General features: G+C 39.0%; 1 protein-coding gene across 4 annotated transcripts in view; it reads right to left on the reverse strand.

Moving 5' to 3' along the window:
* LOC116844600 (latrophilin Cirl-like) overlaps window positions 1-14,280 on the reverse strand; it is a 682,731-nt gene that overhangs the window by 513,598 nt on the left and 154,853 nt on the right. For all 4 annotated transcript variants that reach the window (XM_032816364.1, XM_032816366.1, XM_032816365.1 and 1 more), the window contains one exon: window positions 3,841-3,887. The gene's annotated coding sequence lies outside the window, so the exon portion shown is untranslated. The remainder of the gene's footprint in view (window positions 1-3,840; window positions 3,888-14,280) is intronic.

Genomic DNA, 14,280 nt, shown 5'->3' on the forward strand with positions numbered 1-14,280 from the left:
TCAAAAATAATCGATTATGGCTGGTCAACTTGCCTATTTATGATTATTATCTTATGACTAATATCTTAGGGTCGATTATTCTAACTTCTATAAGCTACTTGACAATTAAAGAAAACTTCGTTTTTCTTCAAATTAGAGACAGATACTGATTTAACTGTTAGGTAGCATTACCAAGAAATTGGGACAATCGGCCCTTATTACAGAAAGCCTATAATATATAGTAGAAAAACAACACAACGACACGCCATGGTAGTGACATTGTCGTTAGAATGTTATAAAATAAGGCTGCAGAATCGCATGCGTATTTAGTCGCATATTGCTCACGACTGTTGATTTATCCAGAAAGCGAAAACTTAATTCGATGATAAGGCCGAGAACGTATAGAAAAATTTAAACAGTAGGATGTAAGTGGTAAGCGAATTGACCAATCACAGTCGCTGATTCTTGGACCATAAGAAGAATCATCGACTGTGATTGGTCAATCTGTTTATTGCTCACATCTTACTACTTAAGTTTTTTGTATACCTTACTGTTGAATCACACGTTATCGCTTCCTAGATAAATCAACAGTCGTAAATAATGTACAGCTAAACACGAATGCGACTCTGATTGAGAAGTTCTAGTAACTATTGATCTATCGAGTGGCATCGCAAAGCCGCGATCCGATAGGACGGCGTACGAGCGCGCAACCGTACACGCCGCAGTGCACACTTTCGGTGATTGCGTAGCCGCCTTGTACATCGATCTTTTCGTGACGAGCAGCCTCCACTGACGCATCGCGATCGACATCGCTCCGCGTTCTACGCATCTTTTATCTATCGAAAGTGAGTCTGGTGCGGAAATAAGTATCGGGAGTGCCAAAATAACAATGTGCAATCATCGGGATGTATCGTGAGTACGTTATTAGAAAGTAATTCCATTGATTTTCGATACATATAGCTGATGCTTGTCGCAGCGTCTATTGCATTTCTCACTAACATCGACTCGCTCAAGTCGTAGTAGAATCGGGCGATCGTCGGATTTACTAACGCGAGGAGTTAAAATTGCGATGATAATCCGAGGAAAAAAGAAAGACAAAACGACACTAGAGATATACGCAACGTCGGATGTCGCGCGGTTGGTCCGTCAGCGAGAGTGAGAAAGACATAGCTACTAGAGCGCGTCCTTGTCGAACCGCAACATCGTTCACGTTTTGGCGCGCACTTTCGGCACTGCATCGGTGATTGCGCGACCATCTTGGATATCGCTCTTTTCACGACGAGCAGCCTCCACTGACGCATCGCGATCGACATCGCTCCGCGTTCTACGCATCTTTTATCTATCGAAAATGAGCCTGGCACGGAAATAAATATCGGGAGTGCGAAATATAGCGATGTGCGATCGTCGGGATGTATCGTGAGTACATTATTAGAAAACAATCCTCTTGATTTTCGATACACACAGCTGATGTTTGTCGCGGCGTCTATTGCACTTTTCATTAACATCGATTCGCTTAAGGGGATGCTGAAGCTGAAAACTTTATCGATAGAATACTGACATTTTTCTGCAAAATTTACGTCGTATTGGTTACACAGAATTACAGATATTTTTACACAATGAAAGTACGTGCAAAAATAAATAGAAGTATTGCTCGATATGTGACGAAACAAACGAGAAATTTTTAATGTAAAATCTCAAGCTGTCAGCGTAATATTTGCCTAATCCAAAAGTTCCGCAGCTTGTACATACTGAAAGTGTGGATGCTCCAAACAGAAAAATTTTGAAGAAAATTGCTCTACCTTCGCATCTGCATTTGGAAGCTTAAAAATATCGAAAAAATTTGCAGAAATATTTCTACACATATATGGTTAGGTTTTCCATTAAATATGGTAAAACAAAGCAACACACACTTATGTAAGTTCTGTATATACATGAAATATATTTTTTTATTTTGGACATTATGCTGTCTGGAAAGCTTCCAAATGAAGCTTTCCAGATAGCATAATGTCCAAAATCGGGTCATAAGACGACTTTAAAACATCTTTGAAACATCTTTAAGACAAGTTTATAAGATATTGTCTTAAAGATGCTTAAAGACGTCCTAAAGACGTCTTATAAGTCAATTTTAGACATTTGTGCTGTCTGGATTAGGAATATCGAAAGAGTTTGTAGAAAGATTTTTATATATATGATTAAGATTTTTATATATATGATTAAGTTTTTTATTGAATATGATAAAACAAAGCAACACACATTCATGTAAGTTCTGTATATACAAGAAATACGAAAAGGATAGTGTGATTATGTTAGTGACGATCGTCACTGCATTATCGACATTGTTCGAATTCGTCATCGACTCCAGCATCCCTTGAGATTGTTCAAGTATACTTGTAAAATTGTCCGAGATATTCCTTTTTTATGAGGATTAATAAATAATCGTATAATAAATGAAGAAATGAAGCATGCAGATAAAACAGACTTATTTGATCATTTTACCATTTATTATATGACTATTTATTGATCAGCAAAAGAGAGGAATACCTTTCGGACAATTTCACAAATGTGCTCAAAGAATCTTAAATGCTCCATATTTATCTTTACTCAGGAATAGCACGTAACCTTCGTCAGTGTATCATTTCTCGCTTCTCACGTCACAAATCCGACATGGCCGGTGAGATATAAGAAGCTTTAATGGCAAATTTATAGCATTATTTTAAATAATTATCTATAAATTATATTCTACTAACTTCTTCTAACTATTATCTATAAGCTATCTATAAACTCTGACTCTCTCACTCAAAATCGAGATATAAATTCTTTCTTCTAGAGTTCTTTTTAACGAAGTTCTTCTCGATAGGTAGAGAATTAATGCATCTAATTATTCAAGTCGTCCATTAGGAATCATTTACTTTGCTCTCGATATTCTCGACCAATTAATGTATTTTCGTCAATACTTCTCGAAAGTCGAGCTCGATTATTCGCCTCGATATTCCGGCTCTTCGCGCTTGCAACTCCAAAGCGCCGGAATCGGTAGCGCCGATAAAGTTTTCGTTTTCACGCGAGACTTACTAGACACGTCCCCATGCAAGGCGATGCGCACCGGCACGGCAGCGAGTTCAATAAAATCGTAAACACGGCAGTTACACTGACAACGTCATAAAGTTGGCCGACGCGTGTAACGAAGGACGGTTAAATGTTGCGCGCGCGCTTCTTTAAGAACCGGACTAATTGTGCGCGAGCGAACGTTCGAATAGGAGAAATCAAGACGAGAACGCGATACGGAAAGAACCTCGTCGCCAATGTATGTCGGGAATGCAGAGAGAGAGATGGAGAGAAAGAGAGGGAGAGAGCAGACCCGGTATAATCTACGGTGACGTTCGAGTCGGACGGTCCCAACCCGTCATTATCGGATTAACATTAAATGCGATGTCTTTTATAAATCGTAATAACGGCCTTTCGGTTTCGTCTAACTAGCTTGCTGAACAGAAGAATAAACGCCTCGGCGGACGCGTTTTATACGTGCGTGTGTATGCGACGCACTCGTGTGAATTATTTTATTCTTCCACGCGCGTTTTCGCGCAGATACGATTTCGCGTGATACAGGCGCGTGGGAAGAATTTTCATTGTTCGAAGACTTCGTGCGTGTGTATGTCACGATGGCATGGGTTCTCTCTTTCTCTTGGGGAAACAAGAGAGAGAGAGAAAGAAAAAGAGAGAGAGAGAGGAGGAAAGAAAGAGAGATGATACTAGATCTATGATACGAACGAGTAACGTTACCCGGCTATATCCGCTATCAGTTATCGGCTAATTAGCAGGCGTATATGTATATATACATATGCGTGCGTGTGTACATATACTCACGTAATTTTTCCACGTCGTCGTCCTTACTGCACGACGTTGACACGTATCTGTAACACAAAACGACGAGGGTCATTATAACACGATATAATAACGTGGCTCGAGCACGCAGATTTTTGTATGCGGCGTATGCGTGTATGTATGCGTGTATGTGCACGCGCGTGTGCACTCTTTGAAGATCAAATCTTGAGACTGCGCGAGCTACGAACGCACGGGCAATAATGACGCTTAAGTTAAGTATATTCCCTTAATCGCCTGCATTTATTTCATTATAATCCGGTCCGCGCGGACGGTGGTATACCGCGCATATTTGCGTTAACTACTCGCATTACGTTTGTACGGCGGAGACATAACTTCTCCATCAGACGGACATACTTGCGAATAGATAGCATCGTATAACTCTCACTCTCTCTCTCTCTAAGCGAAAGAAAAGAACATAAATGAAGAAAAAAAAATGAGCGATAATGTTGTCTTCTCTTTACGTATTTGCAGCATATATTTTTTGCATCAAATAGAAATTTATACGTAGGGGAACCGGGTGTTTAGTTAACCTCAAAGATCATGTTGGCCATGTGTTTTGTTTATGTAGTTATCGTGAGAGAAATAATGGAAATGAAATCGCAAAATATTCCTTTTAGAATGTAGATACTTTTTTTTAGTTCTATTAAAAACTGAGAATATTATAGTTAAAAAGTAGAAAAAAAAGTTATTCAGAAGCGGTCAGCGTATCGAAATTTGGTATTAATGTGCGTCATTGTGAGTGAATAAACTTAAATGTTATTAGAGCGAAGTTTCCTGCAAATGTATGAACACAGTTTTGGTTAAAAAGAGCAATTTTCATTAACAAAATGTTTGGAAAAAGTATTTTAAAAAATCGTCAGGATTGTAGTGACTAAAACTAGTATCAGAATATATCGTGGCGAACTTATCCCGAGTCTCTAGGCAACTTAGTCCTAGCACAGGGCAAGTTAGCCATCACTTTAAAAAGTCGAGACTGTAGGAACTGCTTGTAACGACTTCGGAACTACTAATCGGGATATGTATCATATGGCCAACTAACCCCGAGTTGGTAACCAACTTGCCCCGTGTCACGGAAAGTCGACCACTACTTTAAAAAGTTATCAGGACTATAGGGATTCTGGTATTACTAGTTAGAATATATGTTGCGTGACCAATTTATTTCAAAACGACTGCTAAACGACTTATCGGTGCGCAAGCTAGTTACTATTTAAAAAAAAGTCGTCAAGGCTGTAAAGACCATTCGCGGGGACTTCGGAAATACTAATCAGGACATATGTAGCCTTCTTATACTGAGCCTTCTTATACTAGCCGACTTGACTTGGTATCAGATCAGTTTAGTCACATACAGCATAATCGTATTTCAGTTATTAGAGAAGGAAATATATATAGTTTATAGGATCATTGCAAGTATATAAACATAGAGGAAGGTTGCTTCTATCATGTTTGCACATTCAGTTACAACAATTAGTTGTCTGAGAACATGTAACTTCGAAATTCTGAGAAATATGCCAATTAGCTCTAGTTTTCTCTAATAATAACAACGATACTAACGCAGTAATAATAATAAATTACTTTAGATTAGATTTATCTAGTCTCAATAATTTACTTGGTGCATTTTTGTTATTAGCGTATTAAAGGTATCAGTGATACTCTCGCTTCGCTCGTTCGATCATCCATGATTCGTGTCGAAGATGCGGATATGTCGTACAGATTATAGAATGAGCTTTTGCATTCAAGGGATTTCGCCAATCCCTTCTCTATACGTAATCCCATTATCGGGCATTTTCCTTGTACTGCAAGTGTTGCGCGTACGCCAGCAACTATGTGTGCTTTTCGATAAAGTACGAGCCTTTGAGAATATCGTTAATACATTTTTTAATTTTACAACATTTTGAGAACTGTTAATATGATATACATATATAGTAATCTGCTCATATATATTGCATTAAATTAAAAATTTCACGAATGAAAATTAGTTTTTCTCTTATTTTTACATACAATGAAGTCCAAGTTAATACTACATGAGATACGTAAATTGCATTTTATTCGATACTTCGTACAAAAAATATACGTTTCTTTACTTTTCAAATTAATAAGGTCCGTCTTTAAAAAGAAAATCATATTAATTAACGATTATTCTGCATTCTGCAAAGCTTCTGGTTATTCCCTTTAGGGTATTCCTCGCGAGGGGCAAAATAAACCTCGAACATGCACATCGCGTTCACAAATTATCGCGAACCCACGCTCGAAGAGATTACCAGCTCGGACCTTCGGAAATAATTATCATCTTCCCGGGATTAATGCCGAAAACAAGCTCCTAAAAACGAACGATACGGCTGGCTGGTTGGTTTAGTGGAAAGAGGGGGAAAGCGAAATTCCACTTCGCGTTCTCGAGTCGATCGCGAGGCAATAACGTCCGTACGACGTGTGTATAGCCCGGTGCTCGTGCGCGCGTGAAATATGAACGTGTGCGCGTGCTGAGCGCACAGGCTGTGGCCGCCGCCAGTGCATCGCCGTGGAGGCCCGATACGGTGACACGTATCGAACGCATTGATTTTCCGTGGCTAACGTCTCACTCTCGCGCTGCCGCGCGTACATACCTGCGCGCGTGGACGTGTAATAGGGCCCCGAGGGACCCGGGCTCTTTTCGGGGGTTCCTGCTCTACCCGGCATCGGGATCGACTCGAATTAAAGGGGAACGACCCGGGAGTGGTGCCAACTTAATGAGGGACCACCGAGCTTTAACTGTTTGTTTTTCGAGGGAGACCGGGCCCCGGGAGAAAAAGAGGAAGAGAGAAAGAGAGAACCCGCTCGCCTCAGACCCGCCGGAGACCCATATATACGCGTTCACGGTCAGACGGCCCCGTTTATAGCTTGTATCGCTAGCCCTATTGCCATAACTTCCGCGATTTGGGCGTGAAATTACACGCGCAGGAATCGGCACGAGAGGATCGTCGATAGTTCGATAAAGGCGTTCGATCCGTCGTTTCACCCTCTCTTTCCCTCTCTCCCTGCTCGTTGCTCGCTGGTCCTTTTTGTCCGAGTTCCCGTTCTGCGCTCGATCAAGCTCGATGCCGAGCAATTTGTTACGTTATCTGGTGTGCGTTGTAATTTACAACGGCGCGATACGCGCTGTTTTTCGCGCCGGAGAAAACCATTCAATCGATATGTCTCGATGGCACGCTTTCGGGAAAGCTTTGAGCCTCGCCTCTTCGCTATTTTCTCAGAAAATAATTGTCGGTTTTTAGCTGCGATAACAATTACTTTCGCAATCCAATAACTTATAATAATTATTTTGTACGTGATGTATGTGTATGATATAAGTTCGATGTGTTCGAAGATCCTGCTAAAATTGATATTTCGCGACAGTTTGTGCGAGGATAATCCAGAAAATAAAGACTGTTTAGCTTAAAAAAATTAAAAGAACATTTTATTATTCAATTTTATATATTTTTTAAACACACACACTTTATTTTGTTTCTCCACATAACCACTTCTTTCATTTAAATATTTATCGTGTTCGTTCACGAGGTCGATGTTCGTTATATACGTTTGTTCGTCCATTATTAAACTTTTCATATCACTTTCGCGCATTTCGTTCATTCATTACCGTATCATCATATATTTATTTTAATTGAAAATAAATATCGACAGCTTAAGCTTAAGCTACAATATGTTCTTTGCATTCTGTTTCTTGTCCTCTGTCTTTTTTTGGCTTAAAGCCTAATCTACAATGTGCACTTTGCTTGTGTTTCTTGTTTTCTATCTTTTCTTAGTTTAAGGTTTGAATCAGAAAGATAAATAAAAAATAACAGAAAGCAAATAACAATATAGATCAAGCTTTTGGCTTAAAGTTTGAGTCAGAAAGAGATAAAGAAACAGGGAGCAAAAAACATATTGTAGGTGAAGCTTTATTTTCTAAACATTTAAGAATCGAATAACATTACGTATTTCGGATTTTGTATAGTAAGATTTATTTTAACGACGCACAATGTTCACAAAAATACGTATTAAGGCACATAACTCTTGAAATACTAAGAAAACAAGTTAGGAAGACGGACTAACCTTAAATTAGGGAGAGGGAATGACCTGCACAGTAACTATGCGCAAACGGTCTTTACTTTCTGAGTTATCCTCATATATTCTTTCTATTGAGACATTTGTTCTATTTTAATTGGATTATCATTATTGCTATATAAATTATCTTAAGACTTAAATTGATTCAATTATATTCAAAAATTGGTTTCAAAATCGATTGTATTTCAAAAATCGCGTCGAAAATCGGTTTTTGCTTAACTTTACAAAGAGCTTGTGCATAATCTCAACGCTCATTATTACCGTATGTCTCGCGTTTATTTCACATTTACGTTGAATGCGATAATCTTAATAAAGAGATTACTTATTAATTATATACTCGAGATACATTATCTCTCTCTGGAAGTAGTCAATCGTACGTACGACTACGCAGAGCACTTGGTGTGTTCTGTCTACAATCATACGGACATATCACTGAAACGTATAAAAGATGTATAAAGGTTCACACTGACGTAAAACAGTCAGAATAGCTCGATTGACATTTTGATGAAAGTTTAAATAACGAGCATCTGCAGAGAAATTTACGCGTTTCGGCGAACGCTTGAAGGTTATAGGTCGTTACTTATCGGAGGATGAGCTATCGCTTTAAGGCGAAATTAATCCGAGAGCCACCGATAAAACAAAGAGCGCGAAGAGGAGCGATAGAAATAGAAAGAGGGAAGATAGAGACAAGGACCGCTCAAGCATACGTGATAACGCGTTCCGTGAAAAATATACATACGGCGCTCGGGCACGATTTAATTTATTGCTGACAGAGGGTGATGTGGAAAAAGCCGTAATGATATGACTCTTCTAAACGTTGCGCTCGTTTTCGTGTAGCTCAACATCGTGTTTTTCACGTTCACCGTATACCTATTACGTCCAATTACGTTGTCGAACAGAAATGTGGTAGCAATTGTGAGAAAGAAATTATTGCAAAATAATTCTTTATCGTACATGTATTTTTTTCTCGTACAGAAAATGAGATACTAGGACAAACTTGCTCATTTTATGAGTAGCAGACTTGATTATTAATTAGTTGCATAGTCTTTTTGTTCATTTACTATTCTGTTTTCGTTCAGTAAATAACTTCAGATTTTGTGTATCTTTCATGCGCAGTGACTGCAGGAAAAGCGTTACATCTTGATTGGAATTCCAAGTAATTTTACTCTTCAGTTACTGGACAAAAGTTAACGTCCAGTAACTGCTGAAAAACTGCATTAAATTTCTATCAGGTTTTGCTTAATGATCTCCCGCGAGATAAAATTCGAATCTTTTTCCACAGTCTGTAATATCTTATAGATTTCCTATGTCTAATTCTCATTATCGAAACAGCCTTTTCTCTCAAATAGAATATCCTGCTTATTATATCATGCCACACGTACGTACATCCTTCCATTCCATACACGCGTTCATCCACTTTCACAATTTCTCGCAAGATTAAATTCGAATTTTCTCCCGATATAGTCACGCGCGATCGAGCCCGGCGCGGCGGGACTTTTGCAGGAGTGCTCCTTCAAACGAATATATTTCTATTAGCGTGTCCCGCGTGCGAGTCTTCCGCGAGCCGAAACATGAAATGTCACTTACTCGAACACATCGCTCGGCGCACACACGTCTCGACCGATCGAAACTCGCGGACACACGACATGCAAAAGCGCGAAACGAAGTTTATTATTACGGGGATATTATTACGAGGAATCTATTATTGTACATCTCCTGCACTTATCCCACGAACTCGGCCTGCTTCAGAATTTTAACGACAACATTGACGCAGCATATTTATTTCACAATTATTATATATGTAAGAATTTTTTTATTCACGCACATCTTTATAAATACAAAGAATGCTTTCAGACGTTTCGGTGTTTTTCAATTCCAATCGATCGATATTATTTTTAGAGATATATAATATCATGAGGATATTAATAAATTAACAAGAATACGCGCAAAGAAATACACGGAAAAAAAGATTTGGTTGAATTAACCAAATATCTGGCCGAATATAAACGATCCAGAAATTCCGATTGAAGTAACCCGAATTCTGTTTAAGTTAACAAGATTTTTGGTTGACTAACCAAACATGTCTGGTAAATAACCAGACATCTTGTTTTCTGGATCGTTCATATTTGACCAGATATTTGTATATTGGTTAATTCAACCAAACCTCTTTTTCTATGCAGTGTTATAAATACACAAATAGTTGAATGATATTTTAAACGTTCGAACGGTGCATACTCGGTGCGTCACGAAGCACCGAGCCTATTTATCCTTCAAATATTTAAATGCACATTACGGTTGACAGGGTTAATGCTAATCTCATGACGAAAGGAGGAAAAAGGAAGATAGCGTTATAAATTATCCGACGCGTCCGACCGTCGTGCGATTAAAGTCGCTCGGAGAGAAAGGGTTACCCCCGACAAAAGGAGACGGACGACGGAAACGTTAACAAGGGTGCCTCTCTCCGATGTCACCGATTCGTCTCCTTGACGTTGCATTTTGCGCGAGGGGGTCTGCGAGCGGACGACCCTCCTTTGTGCGTCCGCCGTATCGTACATTTTTATTAAGGCCGAATAATTGACGCGAAATCTGAGATCGCCGGCGGCGCTTCGTTGCCGAACCTTTTCAGGCCCGCTTGACTCGTTTGAGGCCATATGCTGAGCTTGAATAACTTCGACCGAGCGAGTCGTCGATTTATTTTCGGGGACTTTGCATTGACACAATCGGTCGAATTTTCGCGAGTGACGACATCATGAATTTCGAACGGTTGATTACGCATATTAAAGGAAAATTTTGTTGCGCGAATAATATAGAAGAATATCATTCTACTGCTAAGAGAAGCAATTACTCAGTTTACTGTCCTTCTTTTAAGTAATGCTTATCTTCTACAAAGAATATTGATAATAGTCATAAAATATTCTCAACTCCTTTCTATTTACTCAAATTCTCAAACCCTCTATTCACAAATCTCAGGAAAGCTTATTATCATGTATTCAAAAGAAAAATTTATTTTCTTTACAAGAGTATTATAAAATTTTATCAAAGAGAAGGTTGGCCCAATTTTGCGCAATAATCAAACCAAATTTTTGTTTCAAATTAATATTCTTGAACTCACTGGGATTTAGAATTTATTTTTAATAAATTCGATGCTTGTGATGAGCTTAAACTTAAATTACTTATAATAAACTTATGATAAATTTGCGGATACATAACTTTATGAAATATTTGAAAGAAGTAACATTTACTTGAATACATTATGTATTTTTCTGTGTTGTAGCCTTTTGTTGAACATGATTCGAGACAGAAACATGTCATCGTTATCCATATATTTATCATGCTACTATACAAGTTAAATTATTGCAGAATATTCTATTATGCAATATTTGAATTGCGAGTATCTTGGAACCTAATTGGCAACAATAGTCTTAAATCCGTCATCTGTCAATGCGGCAGCACCAATTGGCTCCAATCGCTTAAAATTCAGAAACTATCGTGACTTTGACATCTCCATACTAGGATTCTCGATTTTAATTAAGCTTCAGATAATTTCCGGACATATATTAAGTCCCTGCCTATTTATTCGAATCATGATGCTGAACGCGTTGCGATTAAAATTTAATTTTCACAAATATGCGACAGCATGTATGCATAGGAGGTGAGTGAAGAGGCGGATAAAGCGGAGCAAAACATTGTAACGAGGTATATAGTCGGCGTTGACGGGGAGGCGTGGGAGCGATTTTAATTAATATATACTTAATTAAGTCTCTCTCGCTCGCTCACTCTTTCTCTCTCTCTCTCTCTCTCTCTCTCTCTCTCTCTCCCTCTCTGTCTCCCCGTCGAAGGCATTGTCGTTGCGCCATGGGGTCGTTATCTATGCCATGCAGTGCGCGGGTGATTTACTAATAGAAACTGTGCGGGAATAGTTCGTCTAGTTAAGCCCCTTCGAATACACATCGGTTTATTGTGCGCCCGGGCGATGCGGCGTTGCGAAACACATCCAACGCCCGCTATATACGCGGCTCCATTAAAGCCCCGCCGGTGTACTTTGCCGGCGAACGCGTTCGAGCGAGACCGCGCTGATGTATCGATAATGCACATCCGCGAAGTCGCGATGAGAGCGATGTCTCTCTCCTGATTAATTCAATATCTTGACGCGAGAACAACCAGTGTCAAAATGTGACTCTGTGAGGTACGTGGGAAGAAATATACGGGGAAAAAAGACACATGCATCAAGAGACACGTTTTCCTTCGCGACGCTTGTCATCCTCGATGCAAAATGCTGCTTCGTGATTCGAATGTCGGGCTAACACCCCTTTATGCCGTTACATTTTACAGATGTGTCGGTATGTGCGATCAAATCTAGGAACAGAATACTTAAGAAGCTTGTTCGAACTGAAGTAGAAATAGTTGCCTAGTGTGCAGAAATCATTTTTATAAGATTGATGATACATGTTATAGCGTTTCTTATTTCTGTTTTATTTTATTTTTTTCTGTTTTTTATTATTTCAAAACACGCCGAATCTGAAAATCGTCTTATTTGAACTTTTTCGCGACTATCGGGAAAAACAAATTCGCGCGAATGTTTGTAACGTCGTTATGCACTACGCGGTTTGCTACCCAAGTTAATAAAATCACCAGAATACAGAGTCTAGACAGAGTTGTTTTATTTGTTATTGGTATGGACAAAATATGGCAGAGCTACCTCGATTCTTTGCTCTGTGTGAGAGATATTGTATAAATGTTAAGAATATGAAACTAAAGGAACAAATTCGTTTTTAACTGTTTTAATTTACTAAAAGTACAACTTACATTTTAACTGTTTTAATTTACTAAAAGTACAAATTGCATTTTAACTGTTTTAATTTACTAAAAGTACAAATTGCACATTAGAATTAAATATTAAATATATTATTTTGCGTATGTGCTATACATAGCTATTTCACTGTTAGACAGTGAAATTAATGAACATCGAATAAAATATTAAAGGTTAAGAAGTCGTTTTTGTGACACGTTGTCTGAAAACTTTCTGTTTTCTATAGAGTTAAATTTATTTTCTATAAAATTATTCTATAAAAAATCACCTGTTTTATCTGCTTATAATTTCTTAAAATAAAACGGCAATTCTTTTACTGTCATAAAGCGGTTACGAACTAATCAAGTGCGACTAAACTCACATGTTTTATGCTCATCAACGACGCCATGTTTTGCAAACTAGTAACTTGTGCAGGCTCTGTATTCTAGTGGTTAACTGCGTTCTTTTACACCTACGATTCAGGATCGTGGTCCCGAAAGTTTCGACAAGTGTCGGTCGATACGCCGACCAGCTCATGAATATATTCACAAGCCGAGCACAGAAGTACGAGACAAAGATGTTAACCGGTGACTGGGGAAACGCTTTCCTCCTTTAAAGATCGTCTTGTTAGCGCGACGATGCGCGTTGCGCCGCGCGCGCGCTACGAGATGTCCACCCATCGAAATCCCTTACCGCTGCGACCTTAATGTCTTCAGTAACTGGTCGTAAAAGAGACTTGTGTGCATCCACGTACGTCCACGTGCATGTGCGTCGTTGTCGAGCAGCGGAGCTGCGTTTCGGTTTTATGCAAAGTAAGAGAATCGGTCGCGGGACACCGACATTGTGCACGCGATAAAGAGCCATTGTCCTAACCGCTTCATTCGACACGCCCTCTACATGATAACTTACTTTACATATTGATTCGTATTTTTCAACAAATACAATACGAATAATTGGGAGTACGCGTTATTTGAACTTCTTTTTTCTGTGACGATTGAATTGCAAAATAATTCCACGAACGTGTGTATTCGTGTATATTATTACACTAAAGTAGAAAGAAGTGTAAACAATTTTTGGGAAGACCAATTTAGGTATATCTGCGCGGGTTTCCTTTAACTGGAGAAAATTTGAATATCCTCAATTCTTTTTTCCCATCGACATCGCACGTAACTCCCATTAAAAAAAAAGGAGGGAAGGGGAAAAAGTAGAAACAAAAAAGATCGTCGGCCGAGTTACAACCGCGGACGACAGTCCGAGCGGAATTTTAACGTATTATTTTGCATCGCAAATGCGACCACCGTCGGAATTTTCGCAAATTCGGCAGCGTGGTGTCGCGTAAACCGCATAGGCGAGCGTGAATGCAGTCGACGGCCGGCGCGACGTAAACAACCAACAAGGGCGCTGATTTTTAATTGACCTATTATCGTAAACGATCGATAGGTGTCAATTAAGCATAATTCTGTCAATCGTATTATTATTTCGCTGCTCGCTCGTGTTTTATTAATGCCAGACAGACAGAGAGAGAGAGAGAGAGAGAGAGAGAGAGAGAGAGAGAG

The sequence above is a fragment of the Odontomachus brunneus genome, unplaced genomic scaffold, assembly GCF_010583005.1.
Source record: "Odontomachus brunneus isolate Ranch 3 - 2012 unplaced genomic scaffold, Obru_v1 Obru_scaffold_043, whole genome shotgun sequence".
Taxonomy (NCBI): Eukaryota; Metazoa; Arthropoda; class Insecta; order Hymenoptera; family Formicidae; genus Odontomachus; species Odontomachus brunneus.